Below are 20924 nucleotides of genomic sequence, written 5' to 3' on the forward strand. Positions count from 1 at the left end.
AGGTATTCCTGCACCATGTAAAACAGACGCTGGCGATGGTTGCTGGAACCGATCATACCTTGGGGCTGCGGACCAAAAAATTGTCTGAACGCATCGGTCAGGCGGCCACCTTCTCCACCGCTCCTTCTTTGACTGACCGAAGCCTCAGCAACACGTTGTCCAGAAACAGGAGTTTGTAACCTCCCAGTCTCTGGGAACGCGTTGCACAGACCTTTCTGCAAGGCCTCCCGAAGATGTTTCATCCTCTGCTCCCTCTGCGATGGCAAGATAAGGTCCGCAACCTTACCCTTGTAACGTGGATCAAGGAGGGTTGCCAGCCAGTATTGGTCCTTCTCCTTGATACCACGAATACGAGGATCCTTACGCAGGCTTTGCAGGATCAGGGAGGCCATGCAGCGTAGGTTTGCTGAGGCATTCGGTCCGGAGTCCTCTGGGTCACTAAGGACGACATGGTCCGCAGCCACCTCCTCCCAGCCACGTACAAGTCCATGTGTTTCTTGGGACTGATCCCTTAAAGACTGCTGCTGATGCTGAGTGCCAGTCTCCACTTCCATACTGACACAATCTTCCTCCTCCTCCTCCTCCTCTTCCTCCTAGTCCTCTTCCTGTGTGATCGGCGGGCACGCAGGAACACTGTCTGGATAAAGGGGGCCTTGAGAGCTAAGGAAGTCTTCCTCTTCCTGCCTCTGTTCTGCCTCAAGTGCCCTGTCCATTATTCCACGCAGCGTGTGCTCCAACAGGTGGACAAGGGGGACAGTGTCACTGATGCATGCACTGTCACTGCTCACCATCCTCGTGGCCTCCTCAAATGGTGACAGGACAGTGCATGCATCCCTGATCATGGCCCACTGGCGTGGGGAAAAAAAACCAAGCCCCCCTGACCCTGTCCTGGTGCCATAGTCGCACAGGTACTCATTGATGGCCCTCTGCTGCGTGTGCAGCCGCTGCAGCATGGCCAACGTTGAGTTCCACCTGGTGGGCATGTCACAGATTAGGCGGTTCTTGGGCAGGTTAAACTCCTTTTGGAGGTCCGTCAGCCGAGCACTGGCATTATATGACCGGCGGAAATGCACACAGACTTTCCTGGCCTGCCTCAGGACATCCTGTAAGCCCGGGTACCTGCCCAAGAACCGCTGCACCACCAAGTTAAGGACGTGAGCCAAACAGGGCACATGGGTCATTTGTCCCTGTCGGAGGGCAGAGAGGAGGTTGGTGCCATTGTCGCAAACCACCATTCCTGCCTTAAGTTGGCGTGGCGTCAACCACCTCTGAACCTGCCCCTGCAGAGCTGACAGAACCTCTGCCCCAGTGTGGCTCCTGTCCCCCAAGCACACCAGCTCAAGCACCGCATGGCATCTTTTGGCCTGCGTACTTGCGTAGCCCCTTGAACGACTACGGAGCACCGCTGGTTCCGAGGAAGAGGCCATGGAGGAAGAAGAAGAGGAGGGGGTGGAGGAGAGAGGTGTGTCACAATCATTAGCATTTTGGAGGCGTGGTGGCGGAACAACCTCCAACACTACTGCACCTTGTCCTGCATCCTTCCCAGCTGCCAGCAGAGTCACCCAATGCGCCGTGAAACTTAGGTAACGTCCCTGTCCATGCCTGCTGGACCATGAGTCAGCGGTAATATGCACCTTACCGCTGACCGCCCTGTCCAGCGAGGCATGGACATTGCCTTCCACATGCTGGTAGAGAGCCGGAATCGCCTTCCGTGAGAAAAAGTGGCGTTTGGGTACCTGCCACTGAGGAACCGCACATTCCACAAACTCACGGAAGGGGGAAGAGTCTACCAACTGAAAAGGCAGCAGTTGAAGTGCTAGCAATTTTGCCAAGCTAGCATTCAACCGTTGGGCATGTGGATGGCTGGGAGCAAACTTCTTTCGGCGGTGCAGCAGCTGGGGCAGGGAAATTTGCCTGGTACAATCTGACGTCGGTGTACCAAAATCAGATTGCCCACAAGTACGTGGCTGTGACACACCTAATTCTACACCTTCATTCCTCTCAGTGCAGGTCTCAGAGAGGACTGAAGGTCTAGTGGGGTTGGAAATCTCAGCTGATGAGGAGCAAGCAGAGGTCCTCTTTGTTCTTTGGTGTGGGTCTTTTAGATACGCTTGCCAACGAACTGCATGGCAGGTCAACATATGTCTGGTCAAGCATGTGGTACCCAAGCGGGAGATGTTTTGGCCACGCGAGATACGCTTGAGACATATGTTGCAAATAGCAGCGGTGCGATCTGATGCACTCGTCTCAAAAAAGGCCCACACCAAAGAACTTTTTGAATAACGCGCAGAGACTGCAGCGCCCTGCACATGTGGAGCTTTGGGGTGTGATGCAGTCAATGTGCTGCCCTTAGGCTGGCCCCTGGAGGGCATCCTGCCTCGTTGGTGATGTGCCGCCTCCTCCTCCTCTCTCCTATCAGGCACCCACGTTGAGTCAGTGACCTCATCATCCCCTCCCTCCTCATCACTGGAGCAAACCTGGCAGTATGCTGCAGCAGGGGGAGCATGACTGCCAGATTGCTGTCCTCCTTGGGCACCCCCTCTGTCCGTGCTCGTGTTACTGCCTTCATCGAGCTCAGTATCATCATCAGAGCCTTCCAAACGCTGGGCATCCTCCTGGAGCATGTACCCAACACTGTGGTCAAACAGTTCGAGGGACTCCTCAGGAGGACATGGTGGGGCTAGGGAAGGAGTCACTGATGACATTGAGCCGAGGGAAGAGGCTGCTGCTTTGCCAGACAAAGTACCCTGGGCATGGGTGAGAGAGGATGAGGAGGATGAGGACGGCTTGGTCATCCACTCGACCAAGTCTTCCGCATGTTGCGGCTCAACATGGCCAGCTGCCGAAAAAAGGCCAAGCGTGTCCCATGGCCACGTGCTGATGAGGATGCACCGTCTCCACGACCAGCACTAGACACAGAGCCTGCTTGCCCTCTCTTATTGGCTTGTGACTGTCTGCCTCTCCTTCTTGGCCTTCCAGACATACTAATGGCCTGTAGCTGCACTAAGCTGAGATATATATATATATATATATATATATATATATATATATATATATATATGTACTGATACTGCAGCTAGCAAAATCAACTGCCTGCCTGTAGTATGAGAACACCACCAACCTTCTACAGGTAGCTTTAGCTAAACACTGTGAGGTGGACGCACCCCACTAACTTGTAGGTTTAGCAGAACACTGTGAGCAGGACGCACTGCACTAACTGTAAATAGTCTAGCTGCCTGACTGTGGTACTAATAGGATCAAAAGAACACCAGCAATTTTCTTCAGGTAGCTGTATTTACTGTAACAAGACAAGCCAGCCTGTCAGTAAGAAGATAACAGAAACGGATCTAGCTGAACACTGTGAGCAGGACGCACCCCACTAGCTTGTAGGTTTAGCTGAACACTGTGAGGTGGACGCACCCCACTAACTTGTAGGTTTAGCTGAACACTGTGAGCAGGACGCACCCCACTAACTTGTAGGTTTAGCAGAACACTGTGAGCAGGACGCACTGCACTAACTGTAAATAGTCTAGCTGTCTGACTGTGGTACTAATAGGATCAAAAGAACATCAGTAATTTTCTTTAAAATACTGTAACAAGACAAGCCTGCCTGTCAGTAAGAAGATAACAGGAACGGATCTAGCTGAACACTGTGAGCAGGACGCACCCCACTAGCTTGTAGGTTTAGCTGAACACTGTGAGGTGGACGCACCCCACTAACTTGTAGGTTTAGCTGAACACTGTGAGCAGGACACACCCCACTAACTTGTAGGTTTAGCAGAACACTGTGAGCAGGATGCACTGCACTAACTGTAAATAGTCTAGCTGCCTGACTGTGGTACTAATAGGATCAAAAGAACACCAGCAATTTTCTTTAAAATACTGTAACAAGACAAGCCTGCCTGTCAGTAAGAAGATAACAGGAACGGATCTAGCTGAACACTGTGAGCAGGACGCACCCCACTAGCTTGTAGGTTTAGCTGAACACTGTGAGGTGGACGCACCCCACTAACTTGTAGGTTTAGCTGAACACTGTGAGCAGGACGCACCCCACTAACTTGTAGGTTTAGCAGAACACTGTGAGCAGGACGCACTGCACTAACTGTAAATAGTCTAGCTGCCTGACTGTGGTACTAATAGGATCAAAAGAACACCAGCAATTTTCTTCAGGTAGCTGTATTTACTGTAACAAGACAAGCCTGCCTGTCAGTAAGAAGATAACAGGAACGGATCTAGCTGAACACTGTGAGCAGGACGCACCCCACTAGCTTGTAGGTTTAGCTGAACACTGTGAGGTGGACGCACCCCACTAACTTGTAGGTTTAGCTGAACACTGTGAGCAGGACGCACCCCACTAACTTGTAGGTTTAGCAGAACACTGTGAGCAGGACGCACTGCACTAACTGTAAATAGTCTAGCTGCCTGACTGTGGTACTAATAGGATCAAAAGAACACCAGCAATTTTCTTCAGGTAGCTGTATTTACTGTAACAAGACAAGCCTGCCTGTCAGTAAGAAGATAACAGAAACAGATCTAGCTGAACACTGTGAGCAGGACGCACCCCACTAGCTTGTAGGTTTAGCTGAACACTGTGAGGTGGACGCACCCCACTAACTTGTAGGTTTAGCTGAACACTGTGAGCAGGACGCACCCCACTAACTTGTAGGTTTAGCAGAACATTGGGAGCAGGACGCACTGCACTAACTGTAAATAGTCTAGCTGCCTGACTGTGGTACTAATAGGATCAAAAGAACACCAGCAATTTTCTTCAGGTAGCTGTATTTACTGTAACAAGACAAGCCTGCCTGTCAGTAAGAAGATAACAGAAACGGATCTAGCTGAACACTGTGAGCAGGACGCACCCCACTAGCTTGTAGGTTTAGCTGAACACTGTGAGGTGGACGCACCCCACTAACTTGTAGGTTTAGCTGAACACTGTGAGCAGGACGCACCCCACTTACTTGTAGGTTTAGCAGAACACTGTGGGCAGGACGCACTGCACTAACTGTAAATAGTCTAGCTGCCTGACTGTGGTACTAATAGGATCAAAAGAACACCAGTAATTTTCTTTAAAATACTGTAACAAGACAAGCCTGCCTGTCAGTAAGAAGATAACAGGAACGGATCTAGCTGAACACTGTGAGCAGGACGCACTGCACTAAATGTAAATAGTCTAGCTGCCTGACTGTGGTACTAATAGGATCAAAAGAACACCAGTAATTTTCTTCAAAATACTGTAACAAGACAAGCCTGCCTGTCAGTAGGAATATAACAGGAACGGATCTAGCTGAACACTGTGAGCAGGACGCACTGCACTAAATGTAAATAGTCTAGAAGATAACAGGAACGGATCTAGCTAAACTGAATACAGTGTATATATATATATATATATATATATATATATATATATATATATATATGCAACACCTGGGATGCATATATATACACAATACACTTTAAGTGCAGCTAACTGACTGACTGTCCTGCCTAATCTAGCTAACTCAAATGAAATGACACTGTCTCTCTCTCTCTAAGCACACCGGAACACACTGCACAGGGCCGCCGTGCAGGCCGCCTTATATAGTGTGGGGCGTGTACTAAATTCCCTGAGCCATAATTGGCCAAAGCCTCCTTGGCTTTGGCCAATTATGGCTCTCTGTTAAGGCGGCGCTGTGATTGGCCAAGCATGCGGGTCATAGTGCATGCTTGGCCAATCATCAGCAAGCAATGCACTGCGATGCCGCAGTGAATTATGGGCCGTGACGCGCCACACGAATTTGGCGCGAACGGCCCATATCGTTTGCAATTCGGCGAACGATTGAACAGCCGATGTTCGAGTCGAACATGGGTTCGACTCGAACACGAAGCTCATCCCTACCTGTTATACTGTAATGTTACTTTGTTTAATTGTTAACCATCATTTGCTTAGCAGGTACGCCATTCAGCTGCAGCATGGGTTTATTTATCTTGACAGCAACAGCATTTGCTCCCACGATACATAAAGCCGTGACTCCAGCGCTGTCAGAGGTGATTTCACCAGCACAGTTAAAAAAAAATGGTGCATGTATTCCCATCATTAGAAGTGGGTGGATGAAGGGCGGTATTCTGATGGTGGGCATACCAACCGATCAATCTCTTTTTTTCGTTCAGCCCACAGGCTGGATGCCCAACAAGTACTGGTATGTTGCTGGACTTTGAGTGGTTATACTAGAATGATGCCTGCAAGTTTAGGTATCATCTTGGTATCATTCTTTCAGCCAGCGGTCAGCTTTCATATAAAAGCAAACCTAGTGGCTAATTAGCCTCTAGATTGCTTTTATAAACAGTAGGAGGGAATGTCCCCCCCTCCCACCGTCAGCAATTTCCTTGGGGTGTCTACTTTCCAAAATGGGGTCATTTGGGGGGGGGGGGGTTTACTGCCTTTTCATTTTACCACCTCAAGAAATGAGGCAGTCATAAACTAAAAGCTGCGTAAATTCCAGAAAATGTACCCTAGTTTGTAGGGGCTATAACTTTTGTGCAAACCAATAACTATACGCTTATTGACATTTATTTTACAAAAGACATGTGGCTGAATACATTTTGGCCTAAATGTATGACTAAAATTGAGTTTATTAATTTTTTTTTATAACAAAAAGTAGAAAATATTTTTTTTTTTCAAAATTTTCGGTCTTTTTCCGTTTATATCGCAAAAAATGATGATCGCAGAGGCATCATTGCCATCAAAAGAAAGCTTTATTTGTGGGAAAAAAAGGACGCAAATTTTGTTTGGGTACAACCAGGGCTTTTTTTCTCAAACAATAGGTGCTGGAACTCAACCACAACCCCCCAAAACCCCTTCTCCCACACACACCCTTCAAATCACATCAAATAATGGGTGTGGTCATATTTCACAAACAGTATAAGGGTCTTAAAGGGGCATTAAATATCAGGATTGCATTACATACAGAGTGCAGAGTTCATGGGGGTTACACACAGAGTCCAGAGCTGTCAATTGTAAACACAGAAACCAGACTTCTGTGTTTACAAGTCATTCTGTTGAGCAGGCACCAAAGGGTCTGAGCCAGAGGTGGTGGAACTGCCACCCACTTTGCGACCCATTGGGACTTTCCCAACTGCGGAGGGGAAATCGATGGGAAGCACGTCCACATCGTCCCACCACCCTATTTGGGGTCATACTATTATAATTACAAGGGGTTAATAGTATTGTGTTGATGGCAGTGGTGTCGGTGACATATGAGTTTTTATGTGGGGAGGAATGGCCGGATGTTGGATGGTGGAGTATTTGCCCGGACCGAGTTCTACCGACGTCTAGAGAGTGGTGGCTTGGGATTGCCACCTCCGGAGGAGAATGTGGAAGGACTGCCATTTGTGTTCGTCGCAGATGAGGCATTCGGTCTGGGTGACCACGTGATGAGGGCATTCCCCCAGAGGACCCTCACCCCGGAGAAGAGGGTTTTTAATTACCGGCTGGCCAGAGCCAGAAGAGATGTGGAGAATGAGTTTGGGATCCTGGTCAGCCGGTTCCGCCTGTTTCAAGTTATGTTGCCTCTGATGGACCTGAGGCCAGACTTTCAGAAGTTCCAATGAGGGCTCTGGAAGCAGGCCATCCTGGCTTGACCCCCAAAGTGCCTGTGAAGTGAGAGAAAATTATGTCCAATATTTTACGGGTAGGGGGGCCATTGCTTTGCCATCAAATTTGGAATAAATTTTCTTTTTTATCAGATAAAATCTTGATTTTCATTTACTGGTTGAGTTTCTTTTTGCTGTCTCCTAGATTCTCCTAGTGCACTTTTAGTGCCAATTGTTTTTGCATTATTAAATAACACCCATTGTCACTGTAAACCCCAACTTAATACAAAAACTGGTATTGATCATTGAAAGAAAAAGCCACACATTGTTGAGTATAAAATCTTCTATTCTGTGCACATGTACATGTGTGTTATAAAACATATTTTTGGTAAAAACAATTCTTGGTTTCATATTTTTTTGGTTTGTTTTTTTATAGGGTACATAAACAGGCATGTTTCAAAACATAACATACACAACTCAGGAACTTACAAAGTTCAACATTGAAACACCAAAGGCAATATCAGACATTATAGTGTCCAAAATGTGTTGATATTGCCTCTATCAGATGGGGTGATGTCACCCCTGTAAAAGCCAAGATGCACACAAATTGGAAGTCAAACTGGGGATTTCCCTCCTGATCCCATGCCTAATGTCAACATGTGCTATCTCCCATCATGGGGGATCAATGGACGTGTTTTTGGGGTGCAACCCCTTCATCTCACCTACTTGATTTGCGAGGAAGGGGTTGTAGCCACAAAACATGTACATTGATATCCCCTGATGGCAGATAGCACATGTTGACACACTGTGTGCATATTCAAAATTTGGCTTTTAGAATGTGTAAATAATTTGTGCTTTAAAAATAAAAAAATGGTGGCATTTTTGGGGTATTTAGATTCTTCCTAGTACATCAATCATGGTCTTCAGTTTTTGTTCAATCTCAATAGTTTTTTTCTTTATACAGTCTAAATCCCGAATACAACACATGGGGGCTGATTTACGAAGCATTTGCGCCATGAGTTGCGGCACACGTAGATGCGCAAAGAACTTTTTCGTATTTACAAAACATTTGCGCCGGTAACACAGCGCAATTTACCATTTACTTTTCTCTTCCCGGCGCACGGGAGGAGGCGATCGGTACGCCACTATAGACATGGCGCACGGCATCTTTAACTTAAAATTTAAACAAGCTGGAAGTGCCAATATTATGGGGGTGATGTGGGTGATGTGAGGAAGTATAGTAATAACTGCCCAAGTAACAAATATGGCCAAAATAGAATGAGAAAGTAACTTTATCTGAACAAGCCTGCTGCGCCGGCAAGTACATTTAGAACTGCGGGAGGTCAATTTATGCACCACGCATGCGCAAACGGCATTTGTGCTTGTTCAAATGCTTTGGTTCACTGCGTCGGCAAAATCTTCGTAAATGTCAAGCAACGTAAATGCATTTGCATAGGTTGAACGGGCGCACCTCTAAACTTTTTTTTTTTTTTTATAACGCTGGTTCACTTCGCGGCTATAATGAAATGTTGGTCCGGCAATACACATAAAAGTTCATTGATAAAAACAGCATTAAGAAAAAAAAATGCGTGGGGTTCCCCCGAAATTCCATACCAGGCCCTTCAGGTCTGGTATGGATATTAAGGGGAACCCCACGCCAAAAAAAAAAATGGCGTGGAGGTCCCCCTCAAAATCCATACCAGGCCCTTCAGGTCTGGTATGGATTTTAAGGGGATCCCGCGACAAAATTAAAAAAAAAAAGGCGTGGGGTCCCCCTAAAAACCCATACCAGACCCTTATCCGAGCACGCAACCTGGCAGACTGCAGGAAAAGAGGGGGGGATGAGAGAGAGCCCCTCTCCTGAACCGTACCAGGCCACATGCCCTCAACATTGGGAGGGTGCTTTGGGGTCCCCCTCAAAGCACATTGTCCCCATGTTGATGAGGAGGACCTCATCCCCACAACCCTTGCCCGGTGGTTGTGGGGGTCGGCGGGCGGGGGGCTTATCGGAATTTGGAAGCCCCCTTTAACAAGGGAACCCCCAGATCCCGCCCCCCCCCGTGTGAAATGGTAATGGGGTACAAAAGTACCCCTACCATTTCACAAAAAAAGTGTCAAAAATGTTAAAAATGACAAGAGACTGTTTTTGACAATTCCTTTATTTAATGCCTTCTTCTTTCCATCTTCTTTGGGTCTTCTTCCTTCTTCCTTCCTTCTTCCTTCGGTTCTTTCCTCCATCTTTTTCTTCCTCTGGTTCTTCCTCCGATCCTCTGCTTCTTGCTCCGGTGTTCTCATCCGGCATCTTCCTCCGCGGCATCTTCTTCCACGCTTCGTTCTTGGGCCGCTCCGCATCCATGGGAGGCATCTGCTGTGTGATGCTTCTCTTCTTCTGACACTTCTGAAGCACAGTTTCATTATATAAGTGCAGTGCGCCCCCCTTCCCCAAAGCACCCATCCCCCATGTTGAGGGCATGCGGCCTGGGACAATTCAGGAGGGGGGGTGCTCACTTGTCCCCACCCCCTTTCCTGATCGGCCAGGCTGCGTGCTCGGATAAGGGTCTGGTATGAATTTTGGGTGGACCCCCATGCCGTTTTTTCGGCGTAGGGGGTTCCCCTTAATATCCATACCAGACCGAAGGGCCTGGTATGCCCCTGGAGGGGGAACCCATGCCATTTTTTCTCGCGCTGCTTTAATAGGAAGATGTGTTTTTCCTATTGCAGCGAGCACGAGATGTACCTCCCCAAGAACCAGTGTGATGGGAATGGGCTGGAAACATTCTCACGTGCAGGTACTGCTGTGCGTGCACCGGTTCACGCTCAATTAAGGATTTATCCGACGCACCAATTAAGGTATGAACCAGCGCAGCACATTCATCTTAGTAAATGACCCTCATTATCTCTTGGATTAGCCTTTGGGCACTGTCACTGGTGAAATTACGTGATTGTTCTTCCACAACCTGAACATCACCTAAAAAAAAAATACACACCATGTATTATCAATATGTATGCATACATCTTTTACCTGAATCTGTGGTGTCAGACACTCACCTGTTTTGGTGACAATCTCCACCACCTCTCCTTCCTCCACATCCTCTGGTTGTGACCTCTGTTCCCCTTCTTCAGGAGGTGTGGGGTTCCTGGTGTCCTCATGTTTTCTGAGTCTTTGCTCCCCTATGAGAATGAAACAAAAGCTATACTTAGCACACCGATATTTGAGGCCAGAAATAGGAATATGAAACATTGCTGGGAAGTGGGGTACAATTGTCTGTTTGGGCAGAGTTCAAAGCTGAAGACAAGATTTATTCCATTAACCAAGCTGGAATACTTACCTTTTTTGGACAACTTTCACACATGTAGACACCCCAAGTATCCACTGGAGTACCTGTGTGGGACACTCTAAAAAGTTTGTTCTTGTGTCCCACACTAGTGCTCCTGAGTCCAGAGGTGTAAACAGCTGCTGAGTGTCCTCTCCTTACATTACACTGAATCAGGTTTGCAATTCATTCTAGTTTCAAACATATCTAGACAACAATGTCCTAAACTTCTTTTTCGACAAATTATCATGACCAAATGTAGTTAACGCTGTATCTGCCTAAAACATCGTATTTAGTTGGCAAACGAACAATGTTTACTACGACCGATTACTGTGCCGCCCACGAACATGAAAGTAGCCATTTTAAACTGTACAACAGTAAAGAAAAGCACATGGGAGCAGCATGCAAGTAATAATAAAAATAGGGACACATGACAACTACTTACTTTTTAGAAGCACTTTCTTGATCCTTCTATACTGATCCTGCTCCCTCAGTTTCAGGTCTGACCAGCGTTTCCTCAATTGCTCCTTGAATCGTCGTACCCCAAAATTCCAACGCAGACTCTTCACAACTTTAGTCATGATCTTAGCCTTTCTCACATTTGGGTTTAGGTACGGTCCATACTTCCCATCATAGTCGGCCCTCCTCAAAATGTCCACCATCTCTTTAGAGGACATATTTGAGGCCTTAAATCTTCTTCTCCTGGATCGGGACATTTCTGGCTCCGGGCTTTCCTTCTCATTACTGCTATTATGCACCTGCTGTGTCTCCATCATGTTCCTCTCTCACTGCAACGATAGAGAAGGGGCGGGGAATATTCTAGAAAGAACGTCAGGGGCAGGCGACGCAGGCGGAGTTTCAAGCATGCGCAGTGTATATAAAGCGGAACATGCGTGTGTACTGTTGTGGAAAATTTTATATTAATGTGTTGTCATAAGAGTCTCCCAGTGTCTGATAAACCACAGCCCGCTCTAATAGCTGACTGGGGCAGACCAACCCTGGTTGAGATCCGTTTGGTAGTGAAAAGCTCTTTGGGGATGTAGAGAAATGTTTGTGGAGTGGGGACATGTCCGCCAGCTAAGGGCCCCTGTGCGATGCACAGAACGATCGTCTGGTGGGGATGTGTTCGCTCTGCAAAGACATTGTCGGTTTAACGAGTGTACTCTCATGTTGCCCCTGTGTGCCTGATCAACACATTTGTGGTCCAATGAGTGTACACCTGCCGATAATCTCTCGTCCACAAAGACAGTAGAATAATCCAGGTATACATTGTTCTCTGGAACAATGTATAATAAGGATTTCTATCAACGGAAATAAGGGAGTCTTTTGGGTTCTGGTTGGAGACAGGGTTAATGTTTGAAAGCCATGTGGCTTCTAAAAACATACAGGCACCCTGTCTCTGCTCAGACACACCCATAAGACTCCTGTAGTCATTGTTCATTGGTTGTTGCATTTTCCTGTGTTGTTAAATCCTTATATGGTCACTTACATCCTGTGAGGTCACAAGCTTTGTAAGAGGTGTTTGGCTGTTGGAGGCGGAACCCTCGAGCTTTTGGGACCTCCTATTGATATGCTAATAAAGTGGCTCAGGCAGACAGCTAAGGGGGGCTGGCGAGCAGTGAGCTTTTGGAACCTGAAGGAGCAGGATGTGATTTTTTGTGAGCATGAGACACACACATAGGCGTGCCCACGGGGTGTGCCGGGTGTGCCTGGGCACACCCTAATCCCCTGAGCAGTGTTTAGTTGCATGCCCTCTGTATCCTGACATCTGCCTGGGCTGATGTGCAATGTGTACCCCGCACCACCTGTGAGGCAGTATAACATTGCCGATCGCTTAGTGTGACACTGTCCTCCTGTATAATAACTGCATGCAGAGAGAGAGAGAGGACCTGTCAGAATTCATGTATGATGTCGGGGTGGGCGGGACCGAGCAGCTACCGAATACCAGCCAATGGGATGAGTCTGGCGGGGCCGCTACGTGTATGTAGCCCCGCCCCCTTTCTTAAGCTGCTCGGTCCTGCTCGGATGTCACACAGGCACAGCGAGCAGAGTGAAGCCGCCTCCCCCTCCAGTGTTTATGTGTACACAGGGGGAGGGGACCTGCTGTGCCTGTGCCACGCTGATCAGAGGTACTGAATGGGATGGGGGGAGGGGGGTCTGTCTGTGCTGAAGGGGGGTTTATGCTGAATGGGGGGCTCCATTTGTGCTGAAGGAGGGGTGTGCTTAATAGGGGGTCCATCTGTGGTAAAGGGGGGGTTTGTGCTGAATGGGGGGCTCCATCTGTGCTGAAGGTGGGTCTGTCTGTGCTAAGGGGGGGTCTGTGCTGAAGTGGGGTATGTCTGAATGGGGGGGGGTCTGTGCTGAATAGGGGGGGGGTCTATGCTGAAGGGGGAGGTCCGTCTGTGCTGAAGGGGGGGTCTGTGCTGAGGGGGGTTGAATAATGTAAAGGGGTCCAGTGGAGCACAGTGGGGTGTTTTTACATTTTAATGTGGGGGGTGCCAGATATATGATCCGCCCAGGTGCCAAATGCTCTAGGTACGCCCCTGTAAACCCCCCCTCTCCTCTGTCAGTGCTTCCAACTAATGCCACCTGTCTATGCCAGTCAGTGCCGCCTGTCAGTTTGAGAGTGCCAATTAGTGCTTCCAATCAGTGCCACCTGTCAGTGCCAAACAGTGCCAGCGCCGCCTGTCAGTGCCAAACAGTGCCAGCGCCGCCTGTCAGTGCCACCTGTCAGTGCCAAACAGTGCCAGCGCCGCCTGTCAGTGCCACCTGTCAGTGCCAAACAGTGCCAGCGCCACCTGTCAGTGCCAATTAGTACTTCCAATCAGTGCCACCTGTCAGTGCCAATGAGTGCCAGTCAGTGCTTCCAAACAGTGCCACCTGTCAGTGCCAGCCAGTGCCGCCTGTCAGTGCCAATTAGTGCTTCCAATCAGTGCCAACTGTTAGTGCTAATGAGTGCCAAGTGCTTTCAATCAGTGCCACCTGTCAGTGTCAATGAGTGCCACCTATCAGTGCTTCCAATCAGTGCCACCTGTCAGTGCCAATCAATGCTTCCAATCAGTGCCACCTTTCGGTGCCAATCAGTATCAGTGCCGCCTGTCAATGTCAATCAGTGCCACCTGGCAGTGCCAATCAGTGCCAGTGCTGACTGTCAGTGCCAATTAGTGCTTCCAATCAGTGCCACCTGTTAGTGCCAATCAGTACTTCCAATCAGTGTTACCTGTCAGTGCCAATCAGTGCCAGTGCTGCCTGTCAGTGCCAATCAGTGCCAATGCCACCTGTCAGTGCCAATCAGTGCGACCTGTCAGTGCCAGTCAGTTACACACCAGTGCAAATGAGTACCACCTGTCAGTGCCAATCAGTGCCGCTTATCAGTGCTGTTAATAAGTGCCCATCAGTGCACTGAGTGCAGGGATGGGGGTGATGAACTCAGCAGCCAGGCACATTGTCCAAGGGTGTGCCGGCCTGGTGGGGCACAAATGAAATCTGTTGATGTTTATTAATGCCACATGCTGATTTTAGTATAATAGGTAATCACCACACTACTATTTACAATAAAGTACTGGAGGTAAAATAAAAAAAGTGTAATTGAAAGGCCGGCCACTAAGCACTGTTATGTGTTCCCACACCACAAAATAAAAAAAAGAAAAGTGCAGTGCTAACTTACTGATCAATAACTTAACAATAATGGTGGAATCCTCTAATATATGGAAATCTCAATAAACTTCAATATTATCACAACACCGATCTCTGTGATACGCAACTTCACATATAATACACATCAAGCTGAGAATAAGACATACTGTATAAAAATAAACTTAGCAAGGATGGTGGAAACCCCTCCTATAGCTATTTACCATACAGATTAATCTCAAGTGAAAATTTTTTTAGTTGGGAGGTTCCCACCATTATAGCACTTTTGAATTTTTATTTTTTAGATCACTACACTTAATTTTAGATATTTTAGTTACTATTGTAATGTGAATTTTTGCACTTGAAGGTAATTTTCCAACACCCTTGCTAAGTCCATGTCTTTATGGACCTTGCTTTGTGCACTGGTGTGCACTCATGTTGGAACAGGAAGGGGCCATCCCCAAACTCCTCCCACAAAGTTGGGAGCATAAAATTGTGCAAAATGTCTTGGTATTCTGACGCCTTAAGAGTTCCCTTCACTGGAACTAAGGGGCCAAGCCCAACCCCTGAAAAACAACCCCACACTATAATCCCCCCTCCACCAAATGATTAGGACCAGTGCACAGAGCAAGGTCCATAAAGACATGGATGAGCGAGTTTGGGGTGGAGGAACTTGACTGGCCTGCACAGAGTCCTGACCTCAACCTGATAGAACACCTTTGGGGTGAATTAGTGAGGAGAATGCGAGCCAGGCCTTCTCATCCAACATTAGTGCCTGACCTCACAAATGCTCTTCTGGAAGAATGGTCAAACATTCCCATAGAGACACTCCTAAACCTTGTGGACGGCCTTCCCAGAAGAGTTGAAGCTGTTATAGCTGCAAAGGGCGGAGCCAACTCAATATTGAACCCTACGGACTAAGACTGGGATGTCATTATAGTTCATGTGCATGTAAAGGCAGGCGTCCCAATACTTTTGTCTGTTTGAGCTTTGGGGTGCACACCCTAATGCAATAGGCTGCGCACGCCTATGGACACACACACACACACACACACCAGAGGATGGATACGATCAAAAGGTGAGATGCACTGGTATTATATCATTAGACGAAATTGCTATTATGTTTAGAAACAGGAGATTTGGCTGTGTGCTCTGCGTACAACCAAATTTCCATAACAGTACGTAAGATCTGCGAGCTGAACCACCCGTTTTTTAATGATCAAACAAAGAGAAAGGCAAATTGGTGCAATTTGTGAAGCCAGTGATCCCCACAGCAGACATCCCCTATTTGAAGGCCCTAATTGGTGGCATGAGGAGCACTTATAATAGGGAGCTCAAGAAGGTCCAGGATTCCCTGAGATCAGGTGCTGCAGCAGATGGCATTTATGTACCCAGGCTGTGGTACTATGACAGACTGCATTTTCTGTCAGGCCAGACTGAACCCAGGCCAGCACTCTCTAGTCTTCCTTCAAGGCTTCCTTCCCCCCCAGCTGAGGCTTCTGACAACCAACCTGGGCCTTCCAGGCAGCAACATGTGGAGGAGCCCAGCTTGAGCCAGGTATAGCATTCTTCAAAATATTTCTGGTTGTCAAATTAATGATGTTAAATATATGCTAATTTTGATCACTAATTTCTGATTTCACAAAGTGTTTTACATATCAATAGACAGTAGTGGCCACAAATAATTGGGACAAGAATGAAAAATGCTGGGGTCAGAATAAGAGTCGTTTCTATTTATTAACATTCAATTTGCAACAGTCATGTGATGAAAATTGTGTGTGATTGATGTCCCTTTTTCATACACATGAAAGCCTCAGCCAGGCAGTGGAAAGTGGCAGCCAGGACGTGGCCGGGCCCAGTAGCCTGCCAGAATCGCAGGTCCCTCCCCTCCGCCTTCCACCAAAAAGTGTCAGGAAGAGGAGTAACGTGGAGGAGGCCGCAATTGGCCTATTTCTGAAGGCTACTGCGGCCCTCAGAAACCCCCCCAGTGTTCAAGAGGACTTTGCGTACATTACAGCATGCAAAATGCTGGAAATAGAGGAGGGCCAACGCCTCTTGTGAGGAAATCATCTGGAAAGCCCTAAATAAGGGGTTGAGGGGCCAACTCACAAGACAAACCCTCATTTGTGAGTTGAACCATGGTCCTCCTCCTCCTCCAGGTCCTCCTCCTCCTCCAGGTCCTACTCCTCCTCCTCCACCTCCTGCCACACCTCCAACACCAGAGCCACAGCCTGGAAGGAAGCGTCTAAGGAAGAACGAGAGAGTGATGGCCTGGGTTCAGTCTGGTCTGGCAAAAGATGCAGGCTGTGGTATGACCACAGCCTGGGGACAGATATGTCATCTGCTGCTGTTCTTGATCCATTGTAGTCCTGGACCGGATTGCGCTCACTATTATAAAGACTCCTCAGGCCACCAATTTTGACTATAAAATTATTGATGTCTGCCCTGGGGTACAAAGGCTTCGCAAATTTCACCAGTTTATCCAGCTTTGCCGCCCTCCTTATTGTGTTGTGACCCATAATAAATGGCTATTTTGTTTTCAGAAATACTTGGCTATGTGTTTTACTTCAAAAAGGACAGTTTGTTTGTGAGTAGGCAGGTACATTTCAAAAATAAAATGTCAAATTAACAAGAGACACCAACCAACCTCCTTGAGATTTACAAATACAAGATAATAATGGTGTTGTGGAAACGTGACATACAAAAAAAAAAATGGAGATCAATATAAAATAATTTTCCAATTGCATTGAAAGATTAAAAAATTATCTGTGTGACAAATGTGCCATCTCCATTACGCATGGTAGTTTTACCAGAGCAGGCGGCTCCGTCTCGTACTTGAGTCTGAGCATGCGTGTTTTTTGCGCGTCGGAATTGCATAAACACGAATGGAATTTCCGATAGAAACTTTTTCCGTCAAAAAAATTGAGAAACTGCTCTCAAACTTTTGCTATCGGAAATTCGGCCAGCAAAAATCCGATGGAGCATACACACGGTCACATTTTCCAACCAAAAGCTCTCATCGGTCTTTTGCTGGCCGAAATTCCGATCGTGTGTGTGCGTGGCATAATAGTTGTCCTGTGGATAGATTCTCCCACCTGAGCTATGGATCTCGCCAGCTCCTCCAGCGTTACCATGGGCCTCTTGGCTGCTTCTCTGATTAATGCTCTCCTTGCCCGGCCTGTGAGTTTAGGTGGACGGACATGTCATGGTAAGTTTGCAGTTGTGCCATACTCTTTTCATTTTCGGATGAAGGATTGAACAGTGCTTTGTTAGATGTTCAAAGCTTGGGATATTTTTGTATACCCTAACCCTGCTTTAAAGTTCTCCACAACTTTATCCCTGACCTGTCTGGTGTGTTCCTTGGCCTTCATGATGCTGTTTGTTCACTAAGGTTCTCTAACAAACCTCTGATGGGCTTCACAGAACAGCTGTATTTGTGCTGAGATTAAATAACACACAGGTGGACTCTATTTTACTAATTACGTGACTTCTGAAGGCAATTGGTTCCACTAGATTTTAGTTAGGGGTATCAGAGTAAAGGGGGCTGAGTACAAATGCACACCACACTTTTCAGATATTTATTTGTAAAAAAATTTTGAAAACCATTTATCATTTTCCCTCCATTTCACAATTATGTGCCACTTTGTGTTGGTCTATCACATAAAATCCCAATAAAAATACATTTACATTTTCAAGGCACTATACATAAAAACACACCCACATGGAATACTTTTTTTTTTAAAGAACAATTATGGCTATATTATACATAGTATTATAGATCGTTACATCTAGCTTGGAACAATGTAAGTATGCACATACCATATTGCACAAAACACATAAACACTTCCAGCACATAGCGTTCTGCCTTAGCGTCTACTTGTGCAGTGGATCATCAAAAACAAAATAGAATAACATCCTTCAGGTATGCTTTGTCGATGCAGCCCCCCTCAGATCGGGGAATCTAGTAGACAACTATAAAACAGCGCACAGGATGGCGGTTATGCCTAGTGCACTACCAAAGGTTTATTGTATAAAACTAAACATACAGCCAAATGGATACTCACAACAATAAATGTATATAGGCATTGTATGACACTAATCCAGTGTGTAAATAGCGTGCCTGCGCAGCGTTGCAATGTGTTTTCCCATGCTATTCCCGCACTGGATTGAGATTTAGTGTCATGCAACACCGGTATACATATATTTTTGTGAGTATCCATTTGGCTGTATGTTTTGTTCTATACATTAAACCTTCGGTAATGCAGTAGGCGTGTGCGCACTCCTGTGTGCTCTTTTACAGTATGCATATACCATAACAAAGAACAATATATATGAGTTCAACTGTAAGCGTCAACACCAAATCCCCAAAGTGTAGTCAAGAAATTATTTGTAAGAGGATTATGGGATTTTAACTCCTTCTACCAGAATGATTACACCAACATGAGTTCAATTTATTAGAAACATATACTTTATTACAAAATTCATTAAAAAATGTGGGGTATCAAACCCCTTAAGAACATGAACTCAGCATACCACACTACTAAATGCCAACCCCAGGAGATTATGGCACCCCCCTTCCAAGGCATAAATCACTCTGAATACTTAGTCTAGATATATAACATATACATATAGGTAATACACAATGTTCAGCATGGGAAAGAAGAGTATATTGGGGTGCTTTGCCCCAACGCTTTTCGCACTGTAGGCTTCCTCAGGAGTTCACGGGGTGCAAAGTGTGTGGTTGCTGAAATAAAGAGAAATCCAATAATATATGGGGTTACTTGATCATGTAGAAGGTATATCTATTTCTCCAATGTCATATACCATAACGATCCCCCTTGAAGCTGGAGAACACTGTAATAAACTCCACTACTTCAGTGATCTCCACTTGCTTCTGGGTCCTGTGCTGAGCAGCCAGCCTGATGCATTGTGAACACGTGAAAGTCAGACACTCAGCATGGGTGCCATTCAGAGAGTGCTTTGTATTTTCTAAATGAATGCAAAGTGTTTTCTGATTGGACGAGGGGGAGAGCGTGACGTCACTGCCCCACTTGTCCACTCTGTCCAATCTTAAAATACTTTACATTCATTCAGAAAATGTTTTCAGTAAGCAGGAGATCACTGGAGTAGGGGTGTCTGCTTCCAGGGGCATTGGACAGGTATACAGTTATACATAACCATATACAATATAGCCATGCCTAGAATTATTCTTTAAAGTAGCATTAAGGCCCCTTTCACACTGGAGCGGTTTTCAGGTGGTATTGCGCTAAAAATACCGCCTGAAAACCGCCCCTAAACAGCCTCCGCTGTTTGTTCAGTGTGAAAGCCCGAGGGCTTTCACACTGAAGCGGTGCGCTCGCAGGACGGTAAAAAAAGTCCTGCGAGCCGCTTCTTTGTAGCAGGGAAGGAGCGGTGTATTCACCGCTCCTAAACCGCTCCTGCCCATTGAAATCAATGGGACAGCGCGGCTATACCGCGGTAATACCGCGGCTATAGCCGCGCTGTACGAGCGGATTTAACCCTTTTTCGGCCGTCAGCGGGGGTTAAAACCGAACCGCTAGCGGCCTAATACCGCTGCAAGAACGACGGTACAGCAGCGCTAAAAATAGCGCTGTTGTACCGCCGACGCCCCCACCGCCCCAGTGTGAAAGGGGCCTAAGTCCAAAAACAAAAAATAAACATATTTTTTTTCTTTTTTTTTTTTCCTCTGTTTTCACCGGGTGATCTGACTAGTAACACAGTTCCTGTAGTAGGCTGCATTCAAACCTAAGCGCTCCAGGAATGCAGACAGAAATGCTGGTTTCTACCTGCATTTCCAGAAACAAGGTAAAAACAGAGCAAAATGCACATCATGATTGCGGTACCATTATTTCTTAATTACACCCCGAACGCAGATAGCAGTTGCACGACAAAACATACGAAAAATGCTCATCACAAAACAGGTTTGGCTCAGTGCCAAAAAAAAAAAAAAAAAAGGTATTTGAGCTACTTTGGCGCATTTGTCATGCGCGGGCATCCCATTCAAACAAATGAGCTGCTTTATGCTGTCACACAACAACAAAAAAACAGGCTTACTGGCAGGATCACCAGGAAAAGAAAGGAAAGAAAGCCTAGAAAAGAACAATATTCCAACAATCACATCTAATGCTGCGTACACACGGTCGGACTTTTTGACTACAAAAGTCCGACAGCCCGTCCGACAGACTTTCGACAGACTTTTGGCGGACTTGCGGCGGACTTTCTAAGGAACGGACTTAACTACATATGATCACACAAAAGTCTGACGGACTCGTACGTGATGACGTACACCGGACTAAAATAAAGAAGTTGATAGCCAGTAGCCAATAGCTGCCCTAGCATCGGTTTTTGTCTGTCGGACTAGCATACAGACGAGCGGATTTCTGG

Source organism: Aquarana catesbeiana, linkage group LG07 (genome assembly GCF_042186555.1).
Source record: "Aquarana catesbeiana isolate 2022-GZ linkage group LG07, ASM4218655v1, whole genome shotgun sequence".
Classification (NCBI taxonomy): Eukaryota; Metazoa; Chordata; class Amphibia; order Anura; family Ranidae; genus Aquarana; species Aquarana catesbeiana.